The 25,527-nt window shown below is 48.4% G+C and overlaps 2 protein-coding genes across 3 annotated transcripts in view; one reads left to right on the top strand and one right to left on the bottom strand.

The window, feature by feature from the left end:
- The window catches only part of DUSP18 (dual specificity phosphatase 18), a 44,139-nt gene extending 27,749 nt beyond the window's left edge, over nt 1–16,390 (bottom strand). The window contains exon 1 of one of the 2 annotated variants that reach the window (XM_033955798.1): nt 16,332–16,390. The gene's annotated coding sequence lies outside the window, so the exon portion shown is untranslated. Of the gene's footprint in view, nt 1–15,801; nt 15,862–16,331 lie in introns of those variants that run through there. The other variant, XM_033955797.1, reaches the window with a different exon arrangement.
- C8H5orf52 (chromosome 8 C5orf52 homolog) overlaps nt 16,089–25,527 on the top strand; it is an 84,650-nt gene continuing 75,211 nt past the window's right edge. The window contains exon 1 of the mRNA XM_033955799.1: nt 16,089–16,196. The gene's annotated coding sequence lies outside the window, so the exon portion shown is untranslated. The remainder of the gene's footprint in view (nt 16,197–25,527) is intronic.

The raw sequence follows: 25,527 nt of genomic DNA, 5'->3' as shown, positions 1-25,527 counted from the left end.
CAATCAGAACAATAAACACAACAGCAACATCCCCGGTCACAGCCCCCCCCCCCAAATACTCAGCAGAAGCGAGAATGCTCTATGGGGCAGGGCACAGTAGTCCCAGGGATGGCTCAACCAGCCAGGAAAATACAAAAATAGAAAGATCCAGCGTCACAACCTTCCACTATTTTATATGTAGATGTCCCCAACCGGGACCAATCCCTACACACACTCACCCACTCACACCTACAGTCAAACCATATCTCAGAACAGGCTCCCATACATAACAACCCCCTCCAACCCACCCCCAGAGCGCCACCAGAAGCAAGATCATACAGACCACCGAAAAGAATAGAAAGCAAAGGGGAGGAAGAGAGAGAAGAGGGACGAAAAGAAGAAGAAATGAGTAAAAGGAAGAAAAGGGAAGAGAGAAGGAAAGAAAAGAAGACAAGAAGAAGAGAGCAGAGAGTGCGGGCATGTCAGTACGCCCCCTTGTCTCAAGCACCCCTCAAGCCTCTACCAACTCCTGCAGTTGCTCCCACAAGCGAACATACAGCACAGTTACTTACCGTAACAGGTGTTATCCAGGGACAGCAGGCAGATATTCTTGACTGATGGGTGACGGCACCGACGGAGCCCCGGTACGGACACTTTTAGAGTGATTGCACTCTAAGAACTTGGAAAGTTCTAGAGACCGCACCGCGCATGCGCGAGTGCCTTCCCGCCCGACCCCGACGCGCGGTCCCTCAGTTAAGATAAGCCAGCTAAGAAGCCAACCCGGGGAGGTGGGTGGGACGCAAGAATATCTGCCTGCTGTCCCTGGATAACACCTGTTACGGTAAGTAACTGTGCTTTATCCCAGGACAAGCAGGCAGCATATTCTTGACTGATGGGTGACCTCTAAGCTAACAAAAAGAGGGATGGAGGGAAGGTTGGCCATTAGGAAAACAAATTTTGCAAAACAGATTGGCCGAAATGTCCATCCCGTCTGGAGAAAGCATCCAGACAATAATGAGATGTAAAAGTATGGACTGAGGACCACGTAGCAGCTTTGCAGATTTCCTCAATGGGCGTGGAACGGAGGAAAGCTACAGATGCTGCCATAGCTCTAATTCTATGTGCCGTGACAGAACCTTCCAGTGACAGTCCGGACTGAGCATAGCAGAATGAAATGCACGCAGCAAGCCAATTAGATAGCGTACGTTTAGAAACAGGACGTCCCAATTTATTCGGATCAAAGGATAAAAAAAGTTGGGGAGATGATCTGTGGGGCTTAGTACGGTCTAAATAGTAAGCTAAAGCCCGCTTACAGTCCAAAGTATGAAGAGCCTGTTCCCCGGAATGAGAGTGAGGTTTAGGGAAAAAAACAGGTAGTACAATAGATTGGTTGAGATGGAACTCAGAAACAACCTTAGGGAGAAACTTTGGATGTGTACGTAGAACCACCTTGTCGTGATGAAAGACAGTGAAAGGTGGATCAGAAACTAGTGCATGTAGCTCACTGACCCTCCTGGCAGAGGTGAGAGCAATAAGAAAAAGTACCTTCCAAGTGAGAAACTTGAAAGAGGCAGTAGCCAAGGGTTCAAATGGAGGCTTCATCAAGGCGGAGAGAACCACGTTCAGATCCCAGATCACCGGAGGTGCTTTGAGAGGTGGTTTCAGATTGAAAAGACCTCGCATGAATCTGGAGACCAGGGGATGAGCTGAAAGGAGTTTCCCCTGGACTGGCTCATGAAAAGCCGTAATGGCACTGAGATGAACTCTGATGGAAGTAGACTTGAGACCAGAAGTAGACAGAGAAAGCAGATAATCCAATAGAGGTTCCACAGCAAGAGACCTGGGGTCATGATGATGTAGGAGACACCAAGAAGAAAACCTCGTCCACTTTTGATGGTAACATTGTAGAGTGGCTGGTTTCCTGGAGGCGTCCAGGATGGAGCGAACAGGCTGAGATAACAAAGAATCAGTTGAAGTCAGCCCGAGAGATACCAAGCTGTCAGGTGTAGAGATTGCAGGTTGGGATGGAGGAGGGTTTCCTGATCTTGTGTAAGCAGAGATGGAAACAGTGGAAGTAGAAATGGATCCCTGGAACTGAGTTGAAGTAGAAGGGAGAACCAATGCTGTCTGGGCCACCGTGGTGCAATCAGGATCATGGTGGCTCGTTCCCTCTTTAGTTTGAACAAGGTCCGAAGCATGAGAGGCAGAGGAGGGAAAGCATAAAGGAACAGATTGGACCAATCCAGAAGAAACGCATCCGCTGCCAGACGGTGAGGAGAGTAAAGTCTGGAGCAGAATTGGGGTAACTGATGATTGTGAGGAGCTGCAAAAAGGTCCACCTGAGGAGTGCCCCATTGTGCAAAGATGGACTGTAGAGTCGATGGGTCGAGAGTCCATTCGTGGGGTTGGAGAACTCTGCTGAGCTTGTCCGCTAAGTAGTTCTGTTCTCCCTGAATATAAATTGCTTTCAGGAATAAGCGGCGCGAGGATGCCCAAGACCAGATTCTCTGGGCTTCCTGGCATAAGAGGCGAGAGCCCGTTCCCCCTTGCTTGTTGATGTAGTACATAGCCACCTGGTTGTCTGTGCAAATTAGAAGGACTTGAGGAAATAGAAGGTGTTGGAAGGCCTTGAGGGCATAGAACATTGCCCTGAGTTCCAGGAAATTGATGTGATGCTTCTTTTCCTGAGGAGTCCAAAGGCCCTGAGTTTGGAACTCGTTCAGATGAGCTCCCCATGCATAAGGGGAGGCGTCGGTGGTGATGATCAGATGATGAGGAGGCAGATGGAACAGAAGGCCCCTGGAGAGATTTGAGGATATCAACCACCATTGCAGAGACTGACGAAGAGACGATGTCACAGATATGTGTCGTGAGCAAGAGTCTGTCGCTTGAGACCACTGGAGAGCCAGGGTCCATTGAGGAGTGCGCAGGTGAAGCCGTGCCAGGGGTGTGACATGAACTGTGGAGGCCATGTGACCCAAGAGAATCATCATCTGCTTTGCAGAAATGGAGTGCTGGGACAGCACCTGCTGACAGAGCGATTGGAGGTTGTGAAGACGGTTGTCCGGCAAGAAGGCTCTCATCTGGACCGTGTCCAGTACCGCTCCAATGAATTGAAGTCTCCGCGTAGGAAGAAGGTGAGACTTGGGTATATTGATTTCGAACCCCAGGAGTTGTAGAAAAAAGATGGTCTGGTTGGTGGCCAGAAGAACAGTCTGAGATGAAATGGCCTTGATTAACCAATCGTCCAGGTAGGGAAAAACCTGAAGGTGGTGGGAGCGTAGAAATGCTGCCACCACTACCAGACATTTTGTGAACACTCTTGGAGAGGAGGCAAGACCGAAGGGGAGCACTCTGTATTGGTAATGACAGTGATTTATCATGAAGCGAAGGTACTGTCTGGAGGCCGGATGAATTGGAATGTGAGTGTAGGCCTCTTTGAGATCGAGAGAGCATAGCCAGTCGTTGTGATCGAGGAGAGGATAAAGCGTAGCTAGAGATAGCATCTTGAATTTTTCTTTGACCAAACATTTGTTGAGATCTCGCAGATCTAGAATTGGTCTGAGGTCTCCTGTTTTCTTGGGGACTAGAAAATACCGGGAGTAGAATCCTTGCCCTCTTTGGTCCAGAGGAACTTCCTCTATGGCGTTTAGAAGTAGGAGGGACTGAACCTCCTGACAAAGGAGGGCAGATTGAGGAGTGTGCAAAGCAGACTCTTTTGGTAGACTTTGGCCCGGAAGGGTGTGAAAGTTGAGAGAGTAGCCGTGGCGGATGATGTTGAGGACCCACTGGTCCGAAGTGATAACTTCCCACCGGCTGAGAAAGAAAGACAGTCGTCCTCCTATCGGTTGAGGGAGGAGAGGAGATGGTTGAACGCTGGCTATGCCCTCGAGGATCAAGTCAAAAGGGCTGAGTCGATTTTTGTGGAGGAGGCTGCTTAGCTGGTTGTTGCTGCTGAGGTCTAGGTGTTTGCCGCTGCTGTTGACGCTGCCTCCTAGGTTGCTGAGTGGAAGGCTGCAAGGGGCGAGCCACAAAACGCCGCTGATAGGCCGTTTGCTGTCTGAATGGCCGTGAAGGTGGAGGTTTCTTCTTGGTCTTAAGAAGGGTATCCCAGCGGGTTTCATGAGCCGAGAGCTTCTGGGTCGTTGAGTCCATAGAATCTCCGAACAGCTCATCCCCTAAACATGGGGCATTAGCCAACCGGTCTTGATGATTAACATCAAGCTCAGAGACTCTGAGCCAAGCCAAACGGCGCATGGCCACAGAAATGGCTGTTGCTCTAGAGGTAAGCTCAAAAGTGTCATATATAGACCTTACCATGAATTTCCTAAGCTGGAAAAGAGCTGAAGAGCACTGATGGAAAGCCTCACGATTCCCCACAGGAAGGTACTGCTCAAAGGAAGCCATGGTGGTAAGGAGATGCTTTAAATAAAATGAAAAATGAAAAGCATAGTTACCAGAACGATTAGCAAGCATCGCATTCTGGTAAAGTCGCTTACCAAATTTGTCCATGGCTTTACCCTCTCTGCCAGGAGGGACAGAGGCATAGACACTAGCTCCTAAGGACTTCTTGAGGGTGGATTCTACAAGAAGAGACTCATGAGAGAGCTGTGGTTTATCAAAACCAGGAATAGGGATTACTTTATAAAGGGAATCCAATTTGCGAGGGGCTCCCGGGATGGTAAGAGGAGTCTCCAGATTCTTGTAAAAGGTCTCCCTCAGGATGTCATGTAAAGGGAGTTTCAAGAATTCCTTTGGAGGCTGGTCAAAATCAAGAGCGTCCAAAAAAGCTTTGGACTTTTTAGACTCAGCCTCCAAAGGAATGGAAAGAGATTCACACATATCTCTTAAAAAAGAAGAGAAAGAGGTGGAATCAGGTTTGGAGGAAATATCCTGCAGAACAGGCTCGTCTTCCTCTGATGAACACTCCCCTTCTGACTGAAGAGGTTCTTCAGAGTCGCCCCACAGATCAGGGTCTCGAACATGGGGACCACGGTCCCGAGACTCAGGGGTGGATGGTTCTCGGTGTCGGGACTTCTGTACCGACTTATCCGACCTCACCGACGCGGTACCGGGCGATGTTATCGGTCGCACCGGAGCCGATGTCTGTACCGATTGGTGATGAGACCTAGGCTCCGGTGCGAGGACAGGCATCGATGCCGATGAGGTCAAGTGTACCGGTACCGAAGGAGTGGATGGTGACAATACTGGCTGTTCCACGATCGGTACCGGTTGCTCAGTGGGGACCGATACCGGAGGGCTCGGTGTCAGGAGAGCTGGAAGGAGTTGTTTGAGCTGTTCCTTCAGCTGTACCTGCAAGATGGCCGCAATGCGATCATCAAGGGAGGGCACCGGTACCGCTTTTTTCTTCTGCGGTACCTGCGGTGCCGCTCGACGCCCCGGAGATGAGGAGCCCGATGTCGAGGGACTCACCTCAATAGGGGCGGAGCGCTTCCGCTGGCGCCTCACGGTCGGCAGGATTGGACTCTCTGCAATGGAGACCGGAGGACGTTCCAGCGGGGAAGGCTTCTTAGCCGGCTTACCTGCATGCTGCGACGCCGACGCGGTATCGCGTGGCGTCGATGAGGTGGGTGCCGACGAAACAGGTACCGAGACCGGCGCCGAAGACGCGGGGTCGGACATGTCGGTGCCGAAAAGCAGTCTCTGCTGTATCTCTCGATTTTTGAGAGTCCGCTTTTTCAAAGTGGCACAGCGGGTGCAGGTAGAGGCCTGATGTTCCGGACCCAGACACTGAAGGCACCAGTTGTGCGGGTCTGTAAGGGAAATAGGCCGTGCACACCGCTGGCACTTCTTGAACCCGGGCTGGGGGGGCATGAACGTAAAAACGGCTTCTGCCAAATCGAAGGCCGAGGCCTCGATGATGGCAGTAGGCCCCGCCGGGTCAAATCAAGAAACTTGACAAAAACAAGAGAAATTTTTTTTTTTTTTTTTAAAAGAAAGAAAAACGGAAGGGCAAAAAGAACCCGAAAAAGTTTACGCGAGCGGGAAGGCGAATGAAAAAATATTTCAACAGCCGTTGAAAATGCGACTTCTTAGCTCCGCGGAAACTAAGAAACTGAGGGACCGCGCGTCGGGGTCGGGCGGGAAGGCACTCGCGCATGCGCGGTGCGGTCTCTAGAACTTTCCAAGTTCTTAGAGTGCAATCACTCTAAAAGTGTCCGTACCGGGGCTCCGTCGGTGCCGTCACCCATCAGTCAAGAATATGCTGCCTGCTTGTCCTGGGATAATGTCTCGTATCCCGGTACGGAGATCTAGCATAAGACCGTACCTCAAAGCGGGCCATCTCCAGAAGTCTACTCCGCCACCGAGACGCCGGAGGCGAATCCTCCGACATCCAATAAGTCAAGATCAACTTTTTAACAAGAAGGATAACATTATAAAAGAAACGACACTGAGGGACAAGAAACCCCTGATCCTGGAGGGAATGCTGCAGCCCCAGAAGGAGGAACCCATAGTCCCACTCCACAGTGCGGCCCACTACGCGCTCCAGAAGAGGGAGTGCATCCCCCCAAATACGCAGCGTGGGACACTCCAAGAAGGAATGAAGGTAAGTTCCGGCCTGAGTGTGACACTTTACGCATAGGGCACTATCCCAAAGCCCCAAACGGGCCCCCCGCTGCTTGGTAAAGTATGCTCGATGAAGGATCTTAAACTGAAGCTCCTGAAAGTCAGCGGATTTAGTGTAGGTGTAAAGAGTCTTGAAACAGGTCAAAAAGTGCGGCTCAGGAAGACTCAACCCCAACTCCTGCTCCCAACGAGAGCGTAACGGGGCAAGCACAGTCAAGGAAATGGACGATTTCAACAGACGATACCAGTAAGCCAGAGTGTTAGCAGTCTCAGGGGTCACCGCAAAAAGGGTGTCCAGGCGCCCCCTAACCCAAGCCCCCTCCCGGCCTCTCCGTTCCGCTTCCCAATAATGTCGAAGTTGTAAGTAAGAGAAGAAATATCGGGAGGGGAGATCCCACCGCTCCCTAAGCTGTTGAAAGGAAGGAAAGCCCTCAGGACTCAACTCTAACAGTTGGTCCATACTCACACAACCCCGGGCCGTCCAACCACGAAACACTGATCGACCCCAACCGGGCAGAAATTGAGAATTGCCCTCAAAGCGCACAAAGGGGGAGATCTCCCCGGGCAAACCCTGTCTACGCCGCCACCACCGCCACGCCATCCTGAACGGACGAAGAAAGCTAAGACTTGTCTGGGACCGCCGCGCCAGGTCCGTTTGGGAATGAAGAAGATGGATAAATTGAAAAGGAGAACACCAGCCCATCATCCACTCCCCCGGGGAGTATCGAGTGTGCCCGGTATACCCTTCATGAATCCACCTAAAAAGCGCAGCCACATTATACATCCGAAGATCTGGAAGGCTAAGACCGCCGAAACATTTATCCAGGGTGAATTTAAGCATCCCTATCCGCGGAGCCCTAGCTCTCCATATAAACCGTGAGATAGCTGCTTTAAACGAGAACTCGTCCCGGCGATGAAGCCAGAGCGGCATAGTCTGCAAAGGGTATAAGATATTTGGTAACATAACCATCTTAACCAGAGCCACCCGCCCCAAAATGCCCAGCGGCAAGTCCTGCCAGGACCGACATAACTTCCCGATGGCCTCCAAGGGTCGCTGGACATTGACTTTATAAAGCGTAGCTAAGTCCGTGCTAAGAAAAATGCCCAGATAACGCATAGCCTTAGTGGTAGGGGGAATAGGTAGCAAGGCGTGCCATGATACCGGGGGACCCCCGCCCAACAACAAGAGCTCCGACTTGCTACAGTTGACTTGCAGACCGGACAAGGCTCCAAATGCCCGAACGACATCCAGAGCTCTAGACAAATGGGGGGTGACCTGGTCGAAATACAGCAAGATGTCATCAGCGAAAAGGCTAATTTTACATTCCTGACCCCCTATCTGAATCCCCTGAATCCCCCCATCTTGCCTTATTTTAGCAGCCAACGGTTCAATAGCCAGGAGAAAAAGGAGCGGGGACAGAGGACAACCCTGACGGGTACCCCGCTGCAACCCAAAGTCCATAGTGAGTCCCCCATTAATCAGAAGGCGCGCCCTAGGATTAGTGTATAAAGCAGACACCCAGGCCAAAAACCACCCCTGGAAACCCCCCCGTCCCATAACCCAAAAAAGATAGTCCCAGGAGATACTGTCAAATGCCTTTTCCATGTCCAGACCCGCCACTGCCTCTAACCCTCCCTTCCCCGACCGGGCATAGATGGCCCCCAAGACTTTCATCAAATTCATAGAGGCATAGCGTCCCGGGACAAAACCAACCTGGTCCGCGTGAATCAGGGCCGGAAGATAACGGTTCAACCGGTGCGCCAGTATCATAGCCAAAAGTTTAATGTCCTGGTCCAAGAGGGAAATAGGCCGAAAGGAACCCACCAGATCCGGATCCTTGCCAGGCTTGGGGATCAGGACCACATGGGCCATGTTATCCGGGAATGCGCCTCCCTCCGCTGCCACTGCATTATACATCTCGCACAGGGGCTGCGCAATCAAATCAGGCAGAATCCTATAGTATTCCGGCCCAAACCCATCCGGCCCAGGCGCCTTGGTGAGTGTGAGAGTTTTAACAGCAGCCCTCACCTCCTCCATAGTGATCGGCTGACTAAGAGAAGTGGCCTGGGCATCATCCAACCGAGGAACCTGAAGGCCCCGAAAGAAAGCCTCCAAGGCATCCCTGTCCAGCGGCCGGCGCCCATAGAGAGCTTCGTAATACTGTACAAACTGAGCAGCGATCTGCGTCTCCCCCTCATGCCGAGTCCCCTGGGCATCACGAATAGCCGTGATAATTTGCCATTTTTTGAAGGGTCGCACCAAATTAGCAAGAAGTTTCCCCGCCTTACCGCCCCATCGATAGAGATTATACCGTTGGTAGGAGAGAGATTGTTCTGCGCGTTGAACAAGCAGGGCCTCTATCTTCTTCCTCACCCCCTGATAGGCCAGACGGTCCGCCTCAGATAAAGTGGCTATATGCGCCCTAAGGAACCCATGTAGTTGCTGAGTAAGAGTCAAAAGCTCCCCCTCTCGTTCCCGTCGCTTAGCAGCTGTATAGGCTATAATGTGGCCCCTCATAACCGCCTTGGAAGCATACCAAAAGGACACCGGCCCCACCTCCGGAGTAGCATTAGTAGCCTGATAATCTACCCATCTTGCCCGTAAGAAAGTGCGAAACTCGGGGTCACAGTACAAGTGCGGGGACAATTTCCAGGAGGACGCTGGTCGACCCCTTGATAAAGTCAGGGTGAGTCTCACCATCGCGTGGTCAGAAAGCGTGTTCTCAAGAATCTCAGCTTTATGAACCCAGGAGAACAAGCGTTTATCAAGGAGATAATCCAACCTGGCATAAACCTGGTGAACATGGGAGTAAAAAGTGAACTCAGAGTCAAAAGGGTGTAAGGCACGCCACACATCAATAAGAGCTAAATTGTGCATCAGAAAACCCACACCCTTGTCGTCATGATCCCCCAGTCGAGCCCTAGGAGGCTTGCAGTCCACCCCCGGAGCCGCCGTGATATTGAAATCACCCCCCAGGATCACTTGGTACTCAGGATATGTGGACACTAAGGACAGGATTTTAGAAAAAAATTTATGGCAGTAAACATTCGGAGCATATAAATTACAAAGGAACACTTTCAGGCCCCAGACCTCCCCCAGAACTATGATGTATCGCCCATCCCGATCAAGAATTTGTTTATGCAGCGTAAATGGCAACCTCTTGTGCAGCAGAATCGCCACCCCACGCTGCCTCCCACTAAACGCGGAGGAGTAGACTTCCCCAACCCAGTTGTTCCTCAATTTGGCATGTTCGCTCTGAGTGAGATGGGTCTCCTGCAGATAAACTATGTCCGCCCCTGCCTTTCGCAGGCCAGTCAGAATACGAGACCTCTTAATGGGGGAGTGGATACCATTCACATTAAACGAGACCACTGTCAAGTCCGCCATAGAGAAAGAAGACAGAAGGATACCAAAGCAGAAAGACACTGGAGAAAGAGAAAAAGGAGAGAAGAAGCAAGAAACAAAGGAGGGATACTCCAGCTCCCACCCCCCCTCAGCAAAGAGTGTGGCTCATCCCGGGTCATCAGGCCGCTCATGTGACAACTCAGCAGAATCTGAAAGTAGGGGAGCAAGCCTAGCCTCCCAGCCGAGCTCTGCCGCTCCCAGAAGGTAGTGTCGCAGTCTCTTCTCCCGATGAGCCCTCCCCCTCCCCCCTGCAGTACCCCCAAACATCCCCCATACACACATACACACCCACTCGCAATCTCCTCGCATCCAGCCCACCAACCCACCTCCCCCTCCCCAACCTCCCAAAGCAAGCGCACCCCTACGGCACACAAACCCAAAATCAGATCCCTCCCAGCCTACACAGAGACCTCCCGCCCCCTTCCCCCATAATCTCCACTCCCGTTCCCCCCCAGTCAGCAAGTCCGGACAAATCAGCGGAAGAGTGGAGAAGGTTCAAAGAGAAGCAGGTGTAAGTTCAGGTCCAGGGACCAAAGCAGAGATGGCAGATCTCAGAATTCAAGCGGGTCCCACCGGAACAAGAATCCTAGGTCTCTCCAGATGCCAGTCACGAAAAAAAAGCAGCCAGGCATACTCAACTGCTGCTTGCAAGGCGAAGTGACGTTCCCACACCACCAAGGCCCGCAGAAGGCACACCATGGCACCCAGAACTCAAGCATACCCCAAAGGAACCCCTCCGAAGCATGAGAAGAAATCAAAATCAAACGGCCCCCTTGGTCATCTCAGGCGGGCAGTCGCGCCATCAGTGCCCTGGCTTCCTCAACTGTAGACGCGGTGTGGGTTACTCCAGCATGCCATACTCTCAACTTTGCCGGAAACACCAATGAGAATCGCACCCCTCGATTGTGTAGATCTGTGCAGAATGGTGCCAGAAGCTTGCGTTGAGCTGCAACCCGCACGGAGTAGTCGTTGAAGACCAGCACCCTGGAGCCCTCATAGTCCAGAGCCCCCTTCTTACGGTAGGCCTGGAGGATCAGCTCTTTCTCCCTCCAGTTGTTATAGCGGGCAATGGCAGAGCACACTCTCCTCCCGTCTGCAGGCTTGGCTCCGATGCGGTGGGCTCTTTCACAGCCATAACGTGTCGCCTCCGCGGGCAGACCCAAGGTAGCAGGGAGCCAGACAGAAAAGATGTTGTACAAGTCCTGATCCCCCACCGTCTCCGGGAGCCCAACGAGCCGCAGGTTATTACGGCGGCTTCGATTCTCCTGTTCCTCCAGTTTGTCTTCCAGTGCCTTGGTGGTCTTCCGGAGCTCCGCCATTTGTGCAGCCAGGCCCGTGCACGTGTCCTCCTGATCGGACACTCGCTGCTCCACCTCTAGCAGACGTCGGCTGTGGGAATCAAATTTCTCATTTACCTCGTCCACAGCCGACTGCAGTTTATTCAGCCGATCCGCTAGCGCAGCCGAGACGGACTTAGTGATGTCCGCTATCCAGTCCCCAGCCGGGATCGTAAAGGCAGCATGCTCCGTCGCCATCTTGGGAGCCGCAGGCAGACGCTTGTCCCGAACTCTTCGGGCCGCTCTAATGGGCATACCCGGCGCAACCGTCACCCCCCGAGGGTATCCCCGCGGCGCAGGGAGGTTACCCGACCAGCTGGAGTAGGAGCCACACCGAAGGGAGCGGGAAATAGCAGACGTAATCGCCGATTTTGGGTCAGTGGAGCGGGAGCTCTCCGTCCCTGCGTCCAACTAGGTAGGCTGCATCACGTGACCCCCCCCAGAGCATATTCTATAGAGCATCCGGGCACCTAGATTCCACAATAGAATCCTATATAATAAAAGGCTTGACGCGCATGCGCACTCCTATTTGCGTGCTTCCGTGATCAGTAGGTCTGTGGTCGCAGGAGCCCCGATCGCCTCCACAAGCCGGGATCGCAGCTATCCGCCGATCTCCGTTCCTCCAGCGGGGGGGTGGGGGGAGAGGGATCGCGGCCGCTTAGCGCCCCCACCGAGGAGCACAACTTTCCGCTGCCCGGGACCCGAGTCCTTTGCCGCACCCCCTTCCCTTCCCGTGGGCCCGACTGGCGATTTAAGCAGCGTGTGCAGCAGTCTTCACACGCTGCTTCGGGCCCTTCTACTGCCCTGATTTGCTCTGCCGCATCTCTTATGATGTCATCAGGGACGTGCCAGAGTAAATCAGGCCAGTAGAAGGACCCGAAGCAGCATGTGAAGACTGCTGCACACGCTGCTTGAATCGCCATGTGTAATCGGACCCGCGGGAAGGGAAGGGGGGGGGGCGGAAAAGGACTTGGGACCGTGTTTGTAGTCGGGACCGCGGGAAGGGAAAGGGGGGTAGAGGAAACGCTAATGCTGCTGCACAGAGAACTGGTGTGGGGGGAGGGAAATGGAGGGGGAGGGAATGCTGCTTTGGACAGACAGACGGAGGGAGGAAGGGAGACAGAAAGAAAAGAAGAAAGACACAGGGGCAGGGAGATACACAGAAAGACAGACAGACAAAGGGAGCCAGGGACAGAGACAGACAGAAAGAAAGACAGCGGGAGTCGCATCAGGAGGGGTGCGGGATGCGGCAGAGGAAACTTTTCCAATGGGTGCAACTGGGCGGCTGTCGGGAACCTCTGATCAGGGGAAGAGCAAGGTAAGTGTATCATAGGGATAAGAAGGAGGAGGGGGGAGAAAAAGTAAGGGACGCCTATTGCTGGACAGGGGGAGAAGGAAAGAGGTGCTGATGGACAGGGGGGTGAAGAAAAAGACTAACGGAGGCCTAATGTTGGACAGGGGGAGAAGGAAAGAGGTGCTGCTGGACAGGAGGGAGATAAAACAAAGGGAGAAGGGCTGCTGCTGCATAAGGAGAGCAGTGAAGGGGTGCTGGTGGACACAGGGGACGTAAAAGGAAGGGACAATGGACAGGGGGAGCAGGCAAGGGGTGGACAGCCAAGGAAAAAGAAAGACAGAAAGAAAGAAAGGGGCTAAGGAGAGAGAGAGAAAGAAATAGAAGACAGACATACACACATATATTATAGCACCCGTTAATGTAACGGGCTATAAGACTAGTACTGGTATAAACACATACGTCGCTCACCAACTGCTTATGTGTCTGCAGTTATACCATCAACAGATGTGACGTAAAAGAGGCAAGGGCACACATAACCTAGTTCATTTTGTGGCAGCCCTGCTTATGCCCCTCCCATGCTCTACCTGTTTGAATGCACTGCTTTGTGTAAGTGCTGATTTTCTATACATATAAACGCGAGTGGCTTGTAGCTGTAAGTGCCCTATTACAGAACATGCTACTGTCTCTTTTGGGTCTGAGGCTCTAAGCAGGCTCACTGCAATGTCCTGTAAGTTACATTTTCTTTTTGCCTATATTCAACTCAAATGTTGGGAGACTAGAAATTATCCAGGTCTGGTGATATTTGGTGTCAGTGCCTGGAATGTATAAGTAACAGCTCTAACTTGCTCAGATGGTTACCTGGATACCAGCACTAACACTGGCTACTATCTGGATAACTTTCGGCAGCCAGGCAACACGCAGATATTCAATGCTGGTGCCCGGATTAGCCCTGCATTAAATATCCAGGTCAAATTTAGCCCACAATGGTCAGCGCCTTAAAAATTGCTGGCTAGTACCAGTTGAAAATCAGGCTCTTTATTTCAATTTTTTGAGGCCAAATCCAATTAAACACCAATTACACGATGAACATGAAGTACCAAGCTAACTACTAAGCAACAGAATCTATACACATTGATCTTGTTTGAGACTTCAATATAAGCAGAGGAAGAAGAAAGGGAGAGCCTTTCATTCTGTTACATCTTCACCCATCCCTACCCTCACACAGGGGATGCTGTATTGCCTAGAAAATTATTTAGATGCATTGGGTCATAAAAAGAAAACTTATTAAGAACATAATGTAGCCTTTATAGGGTCAGACCAGTGGTCCATCCAGGGTTGGGCAACGAGGGCCGAATCCAGTTGGTTTTTTAGGATTTCCCCAATGAATATGCATGAGATCTATTTGCATATAATGGGAGGCAGTGCATGCAAATAGATCTCACACATATTCACTGGGGAAATCCTGAAAACCCAACTGGATTGCGGCCCTTGTTGCCCACCCCTGATTCTAGCCAAATATCCTGTCTTCATAGTGGCCAATCCAGATCACAAAACCCAAAGAGTAGCAACATTCCAGAATAGAGAATGACACGGGGAAAAAAACGGTCCCCGTCACCGCCCCGTCTCACCATCCTCTGCACCGCCCCGTCACCGTCATCCCTTTCACCGCCCCGTTACTGTCCCCGCAGCATCCATATAAGCCTTAGTACTCTAATATTTAGCTTATTCCGTTCTTATAAATCAAAGTTCTGCTGAACTAGAGAAAGAGATGTTCAGCTGGCAGGGCTGTTTATAAATTTTTATCAACACAACTAATATACCACCATAATGTTTCTGACAGAGGACAAGTATGCAATAAATGCATTTTGCTGTTTCAATGCCAGTGCTCAGCAGAACAGACAGCAATATGGACATTCACCTTATGGACTGGGTGATATACATTTCAAATGTAGTACTTTTTTAATATATAAAAATAGGCAAAATTAGTTGCTATTTTATCATTATATTTTCTTGCCATTGGTGCCACACATGATTTTAAAATGATAAACCAGTTCTGCTAAAGAGGGGAGAATACCCACAACGAAACAGTATTTATATATTACAGATCTATGAAAGGACTAGCAGCCCCCACCCTCCCTCCACCTCACCTTATATTCCGAGTTTGCTGGCTTTCTTTTTCCTGAGCTGCACGCATTCAAAAAGCCGTGCATGTACGGCTGCGCGAGTTAATCAAACTTCTCCTATCCTGCAACTTCGTTTCCGGTTGCGTCACAGGAGAAGATTGATTGACTTGCGCAGCCGCGTGTGCACGGCTTTTTGAACACGTGCGGCTCGGGAAAAAGGAAGCCGGCAAACTCGGAATATAAGGTGAGGGAGGGAGCTGGCTAAACGCTACGGGCGGACGGGCAGTGGTGGCGGGGACCACGCGATCCTTGATGCCTCACTGCGGAGACAAGACCATTCACCGCTCCATGGGGCGGTGAATGGCCTTGTCCCCGTCCCCGCAGCGACTGCTATTTTTCTTTCCCTGTTCCGGCGGGTTACCCGCGGGTAACCGCCACCATGTCATTCTCTATTCCAGAACCCCAAAGAGTATCAAGATTCCGGAACCCCAAAGAGTGACAACTTGTGGAGTAACAACATTCCATGCTAGCGATCCAGAGCAAACAGTGGCTTCCCCCATGTCTATCCTCCAGGAACTTGTCCAAACCTTTCTTAAAGCCAGCTATGCTACCTGCTCTTAACACAACCTCTGGCAACGCATTCCAGAGCTTAACTATTCTCTGAGTGAAAAAATATTTCCTCCTGTTGGTTTTAAGAGTATTTCCCTGTAACTTCATCGAGTGTCCCCTAGTCTTTGTAATGTTTGATGGAGTAAAAAAATCGATCCACTTGTACCCGTTCTAGTCCACTCAGGATTTTGTAAACTTGAATCCTATCTCCCCTCAAGGTGAAGAGCCCTAACCGTTGTAGTTCCATCCCCTTGGTCGCTCTTCTTTGAACCTTTTCTAATGCGGCTGTATCTCTCTGTAAAGATTTTATGACACATCTGTGGAAACGTATCCCCCTCCCCCAGCGCATTCTTTATGTCATAAGAGACTTTTGAGATATCAGGAAACAACGTAGCTCGTCGACCCGCAAAACCAACTTTGTCGCCTGAGAGAGAGCGATGGGGGAAGGGATTAAGCGAAACCTACCGGGAAAAGGCGCGCGCGCCGCTGTTAGTTCTGCTGGCCACGCCCCCTCCATCAACGGAAATTACAGCGAGGGGGCGTGGCCGGCAGAACTTAGCAGCGGCGCGCGCGGGAAACGGTCTTGCGCGCCTTTTCTTGGTGATTTGAACGCCGTTGACGTCCACGAGCCGGAGAGAAGCGAAGAGAAGGAGCCCAGGGAAAGGAGAACAAGGCCGATGCCGCCTGGAGGAGGCGGACATGATGCCGCCTGGAGGAGGCGGACATGATGCCTAACGGCAGAAAAGAGAAACAGAGGCAGGGGAGAGAGAGAAAGGAGATGACACATATGGGGGGAGGGGGGTCGAGAGGAAAGGAAATGGGGAGCCAGATGAGAGAAAAAGATGGAAAGCTGTAGAGAGGTACAATTTAGGAAAAAAAGGAAATTGAAGAACAGTGGCATAGCTAGGGTGTGTGGCACCTCTCCCCCTCCCTCTTCTATGCCTCTCCTGCCGTGCACGGGCCTTTACCCCCCCTCTCCCCCACCCACACCATACCTCTATGTCTTAGCTGGCATGAGCAACAACTCCAACCTGCTATTCCTGTTAGCTCTCCCTCTGACATCACTTCCTGGGTGTGGGATCCAGAAGTGACATCGGAAGGAGAACCAATTCTCGTGTGAGCAGCAAGATGAAGTTGCTACTCACACCAGCCAAGAGATAGGTGTGGGGAAAAGAAGGTGCCTGTGTGGCAGGAAGAGGGGTGGGAAGGAGCAAGGGGCAGAGAGGAGCAGGGGTGCCATTACCCTCACCAAGACAGCGCCTGGGGCAGACTGCCAGCTCCACCTTACTACGGCACTGTCGAAGAGTGGATAGTAAGAATGAATGTATTCTCAGGCGTGAAACTCTTAGCGTGCCCCTTTATGAGCGCTTCTTGGGCCTCTAAGTTGTGCTTCATATAAGTCATGAATTGGTGTTAGTCCTTCCTATCCTTCCGGGCCCTGTGGCTATAGGTAAAGAGGGTTCTGCTCTGACTAATAATTTAATCCCAGTCTAGCACAGCAGGTTTTCATATATTTAGGCCTAGGGAAATTCTCCCATATCTAGGATAAATCTTACTGACTACTGAAGAGGTCATGCAGTTCACCCCGTTCCCATATCTAGGATAAATCTTACCGACTACTGAAGAGGTCTTGCAGTCTACCCCATTCCATTCCCATATCTACATTACATTACATTAGTGATTTCTATTCCGCCAATGCCTTGCGGTTCAAGGTGGATTTCATCAAAATTACCAAGAATTACATTAAAGTATGAAGGAATAGCATAAGCGAAGTCAGATATTTACTTAAGAAGTACCAAATGGAATAACATAAGCGATGTCATAATATTTACTTAAGAAGTACCAAGGAGTAGTCGAGATCTTAGGTGATAGATGTTGGGTAATAAGAATTACCAAAGAGAAGTCGAGATCTTAAGGTGATAAGTGTTGGGTAAATTAGCAGCATTTTAGATTTTGTTGGGTAGTTAGAAGCGCATTGGGGTGTATTAAGGGTATTGAGAGGGTTGGAGGGGATTGGGTAGGGATTGGTTGTGTTAGATGGATTTTATGTATTTTTTGAAGAGTATGGTTTTAATATCTTTCTTGAAGGTTTTGTAGTCTGTGGTTGATGATAACAGAACGGTGATTTGTCTGTCCAGTTTAGCTGCTTTGGAGGCTATTAGGTTGTCATATAGTTTTTTTCGTTTGACATTTTTGGATGATGGGTGTGTGAATAGTGAGTGGGTTCTCCTGTGCCTGGTTGAAGAGGATTGAGTTAGTCAATTATTACAGTAGGTTGGACTTTCTCCGTTAATAGTTCTCCCCTTTTTTCCCATTGTTTCTCGTGGGTTAAATAAGTTAGTTTACCCAAGTATGTCTCACAATTTAATTTTGTATGTCTAATTTGTTAAAATATTACTTTCCTTATTAACTTTTTAAAAATTTTTGTTATGTACAACGCTTTGTACCTTTGGATAAGCGTTTAATCAAAAACCTGAATAAACTTGAAAAGTAGGCAGTAGAATTTGAAGTGTACTCTTGCTAGTATTGGAAGCCAGTGTGAGTCATGGTAAGCCTCTGTGATATGGTCATATTTTTTTAGTGAGTAGACGAGTCTCAGGGCTGTATTTTGTATTGTTTGTAATTGTTTTATCATGGACGCTGGGCATGGGAGGTAAAGTATGTTGCAGTAGTCTATTGGTCCAAGGATAAAAGATTGTACCAAAAGTAGGACTTGTTTCCTGTCGAAGAATTTTCGGATTTGTCTTAGATTTCTCATGGTCTAGGATAAATCTTATTGACTACTAAGGAGCTTTTCCAGCCACCTGCATATTCCAGTGTTCTTTGGTCAACTCCCTTGTCCACCTCATTCCACTTAGGGTGTCCGCTCCAGGTGTCTACTCTTTTCTCTTTCACCTCAATGGCTCCTGTCACCTCGTCTTGATACTGACTTTTTCCATTCTCTTTCTCCACCCCAAACCACTGAACTCCTAAAGACCACATTGACCACTTTTTGAATTCATCACCTCACTTTCCCTTTTGTCTTCTACCCTCTTCTCAGCTCTAAAGTGTGTGGTGCTGTGGTTAGAGCTATAGCTTCAGCACCCTGAGGCTGTGGGTTCAAATCCCCCACTGCTCCTTGTGACCCTGGGTAAGTCACTTAATTGCCCCAGGTACATTAGAAAGAGTGTGATCCCACAGATAGGGAAAAATGCTTGAGTACCTGAATGTAAACCACTTTTATATAAATACTTAAAAAAAAAAAATTATTTCTCTCATTCATCCATCCCCACTTTGCATCTTCTCTGCGGTACAGTCCTCATGACTCTGCTACTCTTTTCTGTAATCTCTTGCTCTTTCTATTGCTCTCTTTCAAGGATATCAATCCCAATCCTGGTCTTTCTAATCAACTGCTCTACTCAAGCAGGTCACACCACAATGTCTACAATCTTATTTCTGTTCCTCTCCTTCCCACCTATTCTCTGCTTTTCTCATATGCCCTGTGAAATGTCCGCTCCATCTCCAACAAGCTTGCTTACATCTAACACCTCTTTATCTCTCAAATGCTCTACTTGCTTGCACTAACTCAGGGGTTTCAAAGCCCCTCGGGCCGCAATCCAGTCAGGTTTTCAGGATTTCCCCAATGAATATGCATGAGATCTATATGCATGCACTGCTTTCAATGCATATTCATTGGGGAAATCCTGAAAACCTGACTGGATTGCGGCCCTCAAGGAGGGACTTTGAGATCCCTGCACTAACTGAAACCTGGCTCTGCCCTGAAGTCTCTACTGCAGCTGCTGCGCTTTATCATGAAGGTTACCTTTTCTCCCATACACCTCGCTCAGTTGGTTGTGGAGATGGCTTTGGGCTGTTACTCTCACTTTCTTGTAGATTTCAACTTCTTTTACCTCAATCTCGCTTCATAACATAACATAGTGCTTTAGACCGAGTAACTATAAGTTCAATGCGGTTTACAAATGATTATATAAAAAATAACAAAAGAAACACAATTGAACTAATTAGCCAGATATTTTGAAAAAAAAAAAGTTTTCAACTGAGTACTAAAATGTTTATAAGAATAAGCTGTAAGCAACAACGGTTGAAATTCTTTATCGTATGAAGCTGCCTGAAATGCTAATGTATGATCAAGAAATTTTTTGCTTTTACAACCCTGAATGGATGGAAAAATGAACAGGACATGTGATCTTCTATTATACTTATAAGATGCCGTAAGAAATCTATCGGCCATGTAAAGTGGAACAGTATCATACATAACTTTATAGCAAAGACAACCCAGTTAGAACAAAACTCAAGCTTTCATCAGAAGCCAATCGAACTAGCGGTAGAACGGCGTTACATGGTCACTTCTTCAAGCCATAGATCAACCTGACTGCCGTATTCTGAATCAGTCTAAGTCTGGCCATATCTTTCTTGGTACTTGTCAAATAGACACTGTTGCAGTAATCAAGAAGATTCAACAGTGACTGAACCAGAAGTTTAAAAGCCAAAACCTCAAAATACCGCCTTATGGTACGCAACTTCCATAAAGTGTAATAGCCCTTTTATACCACGATATTTATCTGATTTTTCATGGTCAGATGCTGATCAAAAACAACTCCCAATATTTTAATCATTGGGTGAATTGTATGCAGAGTTGCGTCTATACTGATTGATGGTTCATGGGAAATGTTTTGCGGTGATGCAACAAAAAACTTAGTTTTATCATGATTTAATTTAAGCTTAAATTTCTGCATCCATGAATCCATCAATTTCAGTACAGACCCAATCGTATGTATAATATGGGACAAAGCTGTGTTACAAGAGATAATGATGGTAATATCATCGGCGTAGCTGAACAGCTTTATGCCCAAATTACTCAAATGAAGACCCAAGGAGTCCACTCCATCTGTCAGTTTGCTCTACTATCTCTCTGAATAGCAATCATTTATCCCAGGAAAAGCAGGCAGCATATTCTCACATGTGGGTGACGTCATCAATGGAGCCCTGGTCTGGACAGCTTTAAAAGTTCATCACCACTTTTAAGTTTTCAGAAACTTCGCAACTGCCCACACCGCACATGGGCGAGTGCCTTCCCGTCCGACGTAGGCTCGCGATTCCTCAATTCTTCATTTTCCACGGAGCGAAGTTGTTTTTGGACTAAACTCTGTTCAGTTTGCCTTGCCTTCCTGCTTCGTGTCTTTTTCCTTTAAATTTTTTGTCTAATTTTTTTTTAGTATATTAATTTTTTCTTTCTCCAGTTAAAAAAAATCAGAAAACTTTAACTCTTTTTTTCTTTTCTCATTGGCTTCGGCCTTTTTTTCTCTCTGGCAAAATTGAGTTTAATTTTGCTGAAGCCATATTCCCATCCATATCGAAACCGTTAACAGGCTTTAAAAAGTGCTATAAGTGTTAGAGGCCTATTTCCCTCACCGACCCTCATAGTTGGTGTCTCCAGTGTCTAGGCCCTGAATACCAGGTGGAGACTTGCGCCCGGTGTTCCACCTTATAGAAGTGCTCTGTCAAAGCTCATTGGTTTCAGCAGGGGAAATTGTTTGACGCGGCCATGGACATCGAAAAGACCTCGCAGACATCAAAGACTCCTGCATCGACATCGGTATCAGGAGACCTTGCACCATCAGGGAAGCCAGCTAAGAAACCGCCAGCTTTCCCAAAGCGTCGCAGGTCACAACAGCATTAAGTTCCTTGATGCAGACCAAGCACTATTGCGGCTTGTCTCTCCTTCATAGTGTGCATCCTCGTTGAGGTCACCCTCTTCAAGGCAAGCTGCTGCACTGATGGTACCGGCAGATAAGCCAACAGTAATGGCGATTTCATTTCGGGAGAAGCTCGATGAGTTCTTCCAGAGAGAGATTGGTGATATTTTCAAACTCCATGCACCAGTGCTTACATCAACTCCCTCGGTTCCGGCCCAGTCTGAGCATGCTGCCACAAGGTCCCAAAGTACCGCAGTCAGCTATCCTTTGGAACGTCAACATGGATCTTCATCGAGTAATTGATCCTCAACTCGATGTTCTACTCCCCATCAATCATCGCATCGACTGTCCAGTTCTACATCGGTGCATCAATTCATTACTTCGAGACATCGACCTTCTGCTCAATGTTCAAAGTCAAAGAACCATTGATCTTCATTACTTACTTCAAAGCGCAAAAGAGCTTCTCACTGATCCTCATCATCTTCCTCGGATTGGTACCAAAGTCATCGAAAGCTTCGAACCCTCGAAGCACAGCTTCTCCATAGCTTCTCTATGATTCTGATTTACAGTCTGAATTAGAAGGTGACCTTTCTGGTTGTGCAACTGAAGCTTATGATACTTCTTTGGAACCATTTCAGAAAACTCCTCCAAAGACAAGATCTACAGAAAGACTCTTTTACTAAATATATTAAGCAGCTAGGCAAAGACCTGCCTGTCAAACTGGAAGCTGACTTTGGCTTCAATGTTGAATACTTGAAAGCCTTGGACTATGATTAGCTTCCCAAAGAGCTTGTCAAATTACCACTGCATATTATTCTTAAAGAGACTAGTTTCTTAAGAATTGGGAAACACCCTTGACTGTCATAGTAGCTCCAAAAAAGCTTGATTCTTTCTATTTATAGAATCATTTCTTCTCCAGGGTTTGATAAACCACAACTTCAATATCAGTCATTACTTGTAAAATCAACCTTGAAAAAGTCTTTTGCTTCAAAGATCTATGCCTTAGCGTCACCAGGGCAAAAAAGCCAGGCTATGGACAAATTTGGACATCGCCTTTACCAAAATTCTATGTTGGCAAACAGAATCCTTAATTACAATTTCTACATGTCCTTAAACATCTAGTATGAAAATTATCTTCCTTTGACAAATATATTTCTACACAACATCTTCAGGAATTTCATAACATAACATAGTACAGTGGAACCTTGGTTTACGAGCATAATTCGTTCTAGAAGCATGCTCGTAAACCAAATTGCTCGTATATTAAAGCGAGTTTCCCCATAAGAAGTAATGGAAATTCGCTTGATTCGTACCCCCCCCCCAAGGCCACAGGTGCTGCTCCCCCTCCCCCCCATGAGAACCGGCATCGCTCCCCCCTCACTCAAGAACCGGCATCCCCCGCCATCCCAAACAGAAGCCTTACTTCATCTGGGACCGGCCTGCAGCCCCAGGACATGCCAGTGCCGGTGAACGAAGATCCTTCCTGTTGCCTGGGCCTTGAGAATCTCGGAGAGAACGAAAACCAGAAGACCTTGAGCATGCGCAGATGCTCAAGGCCCAGGCAACAGGAAGGATCTTTGTTCACCGGCACGTTTTGTGGGCTGCGTGCCAGTGCCAGATGGGGGTAAGGTGCCAGATGGGGACGGGAGGATGCTGGTGCGCGCGGGAGGAGCAAAGCTGGTTCTCAGGGGGGAGGGTCGTTTGCGGACAGGGGGTAGCAAACTGCGTTACTCGCAAACCAAGGTTTGACTGTACTTTATTTGTAGACCGCACAATGCCTTTCAGTTCTAGGTGGTTAGAGAAGGAATACAATATAGACTGTATTTAACAAGGAGTGAATACAGAATAGAAAGAATTGTTAGCACTAAAATAGATATTCCATAGATATTCCTAACTTTCATAGGCAGGAACACAATATATGCAAATAACATTTAAAATAAATTATAGGTAATATATACGTATAATTGATAAAGGAGTACAGTAGTTAAACACAATAGAGGAAGAAGGAATGAAAGAGGAAGCATTAATAGAATTCCAAAAATTCAAATAATAAAAATAAAAAGAATAGGGGTGAAAAAGGAATAAATTTAAAATAATTTATAAAATGGAATAATTTAAAAACAAAAATCAAATAAGCCTGACTGAAGTCCGGCTTGAATTGTTTTTATTGCTTGGCTGCTAAATTCCCTGAAGCAGCTCTGTTGCCTCAGCATATCTTTAAGCAATCCCAATGGCCAAAGGACAGCTGGCAGGGACCGAAGGCATCCTCGGATGCCAAACCAACACTGGTGATCTCAAGCCGCACAATTCTCTGGACTCCCAAGGGCAGGAACTGACACAGCACACCACAGCTGAGCAGTACAAGAAACAGCCGTGTCGACATCAGGACCTTGTCGTTACCGAAGCCGCAGTACTTCACAGCCAGGTGCTTCCAACAGGGCAGATCCCTCAACCATGACTGCCACGACAAAAGCAACTACTGCGTCAGTCCAGGACTACAGGAAACCCCAAGGCCATGCTCAATGACCACAAAGGAAGGCAGATCTCGCGAAGAACTGGAACTGTGACGACTGAGCTCCACAGGCCAACGGCTGAAAACAAAGTCCGGAACCTCCATCCTGAACCAAAACTAATTCAGGTATAAATTGAAAACAAAACTCAAGAGGAAGAATAAGTGAAAGAAAAAATTAACCCCCTCTTCTACAAAGCTGCGTGGCAACAGCCCCGAAGCCCTTTAAATCTCTATGGGCTTCGGGGCCGTTACTGCATGGCAGCTGCTAGCACGGCTTTGTAAAAGAGGGGGTAAGGGAAATTGAAAATAAAACTGAAGAAAACTAAAAAATGAGGAGAAACTAAAAATGATGTCCTACTCAGACACCATTTTGGGGGGAAAAAACCCACAACTTCAGAACATCTTTTGAACTCTCCCAAACCAGAAAGTATTTGGCAAGATCTGCTTATGATGCCTTTGAGTTATCATCTAGAGCAGGGGTGTCCAACCTACGGCCCCGGTCAAAGGCGATGAAGTGTTTTCCTCTACTGCTCCCGGGTGTTTACCGTCTTGCCGGCTCCCTTCTCTGTCTTGCTGCAGCGTTTGTATGTTTGTGCGGCTCAGAAACATTTTTTTCAGCCAATGCGGCCCAGGGAAGCCAAAAGGTTGGACACCATTGATCTAGAGCATCTGCTATGAAATGCCTAGCGTGGTTGAGGGTCTCAGATATGGACATCAATCTCCAAGACCGATTAGCTAATATTCCCTGTTTGGGAGAAGAACCTTTTTTGTGATTCCATTGAGGTGCCACACAAAAGTTAACATGAAAAGAATTGGAATTCTTTAGTAAGGACAAAGTATAAGTCTCCCTCGGCTTCACGGTCATCTAAACCTCCCTCTTCATATCAGAGGCGATTTTCTGCCAAAACTTACATAGTAACATAGTAGATGACGGCAGATAAAGACCCGAATGGTCCATCCAGTCTGCCCAACCTGATTCAATTTAAATTTTTTTTTTTTCTTCTTAGCTATTTCTGGGCGAGAATCCAAAGCTTTACCCGGTACTGTGCTAGGGTTCCAACTGCCGAAATCTCTGTTAAGACTTACTCCAGCCCATCTACACCCTCCCAGCCATTGAAGCCCTCCCCTGCCCATCCTCCTCCAAACGGCCATACACAGACACAGACCGTACAAGTCTGCCCAGTAACTGGCCTAGTTCAATCTTTAATATTATTTTCTGATTCTAAATCTTCTGTGTTCATCCCACGCTTCTTTGAACTCAGTCACAGTTTTACTCTCCACCACCTCTCTCGGGAGCGCATTCCAGGCATCCACCACCCTCTCCGTAAAGTAGAATTTCCTAACATTGCCCCTGAATCTACCACCCCTCAACCTCAAATTATGTCCTCTGGTTTTACCATTTTCCTTTCTCTGGAAAAGATTTTGTTCTACGTTAATACCCTTTTAAGTATTTGAACGTCTGAATCATATCTCCCCTGTCTCTCCTTTCCTCTAGGGTATACATATTCAGGACTTCCAGTCTCTCCTCATACGTCTTCTGGCGCAAGCCTCCTATCATTTTCGTTGCCCTCCTCTGGACCGCCTCAAGTCTTCTTACGTCTTTCACCAGATACGGTCTCCAAAACTGAACACAATATTCGAAGTGGGGCCTCACCAATGACCTGTACAGGGGCATCAACACCTTCTTCCTTCTACTGACTATGCCTCTCACCTCAGCAGAAGAAGCAAAAGCAATAGTGGCCTCAAAAATCTCAACCAGCAGCTCCTCAAAAACCTGCTCAGTCTCGGGCCAAATCTAATTACCCTGAGGGCCCAATTTGTCCTTGGATAAAACACAGATACTTACCATAACAGGTGCTATCCAGAGACAGCAGACAGATATTCTCACAACCCACCCACCTCCCCTGGTTGGCTTCTTATCTTGCTTACAGAACTGAGGTACCATGAGCAGGTGTCGGGCAGGAAGGCACTTGCGCATATGCA

The sequence above is a fragment of the Geotrypetes seraphini genome, chromosome 8, assembly GCF_902459505.1.
Source record: "Geotrypetes seraphini chromosome 8, aGeoSer1.1, whole genome shotgun sequence".
In the NCBI taxonomy this organism is placed as follows: domain Eukaryota; kingdom Metazoa; phylum Chordata; class Amphibia; order Gymnophiona; family Dermophiidae; genus Geotrypetes; species Geotrypetes seraphini.
This window is presented reverse-complemented; position numbering and strand designations above follow the sequence as displayed.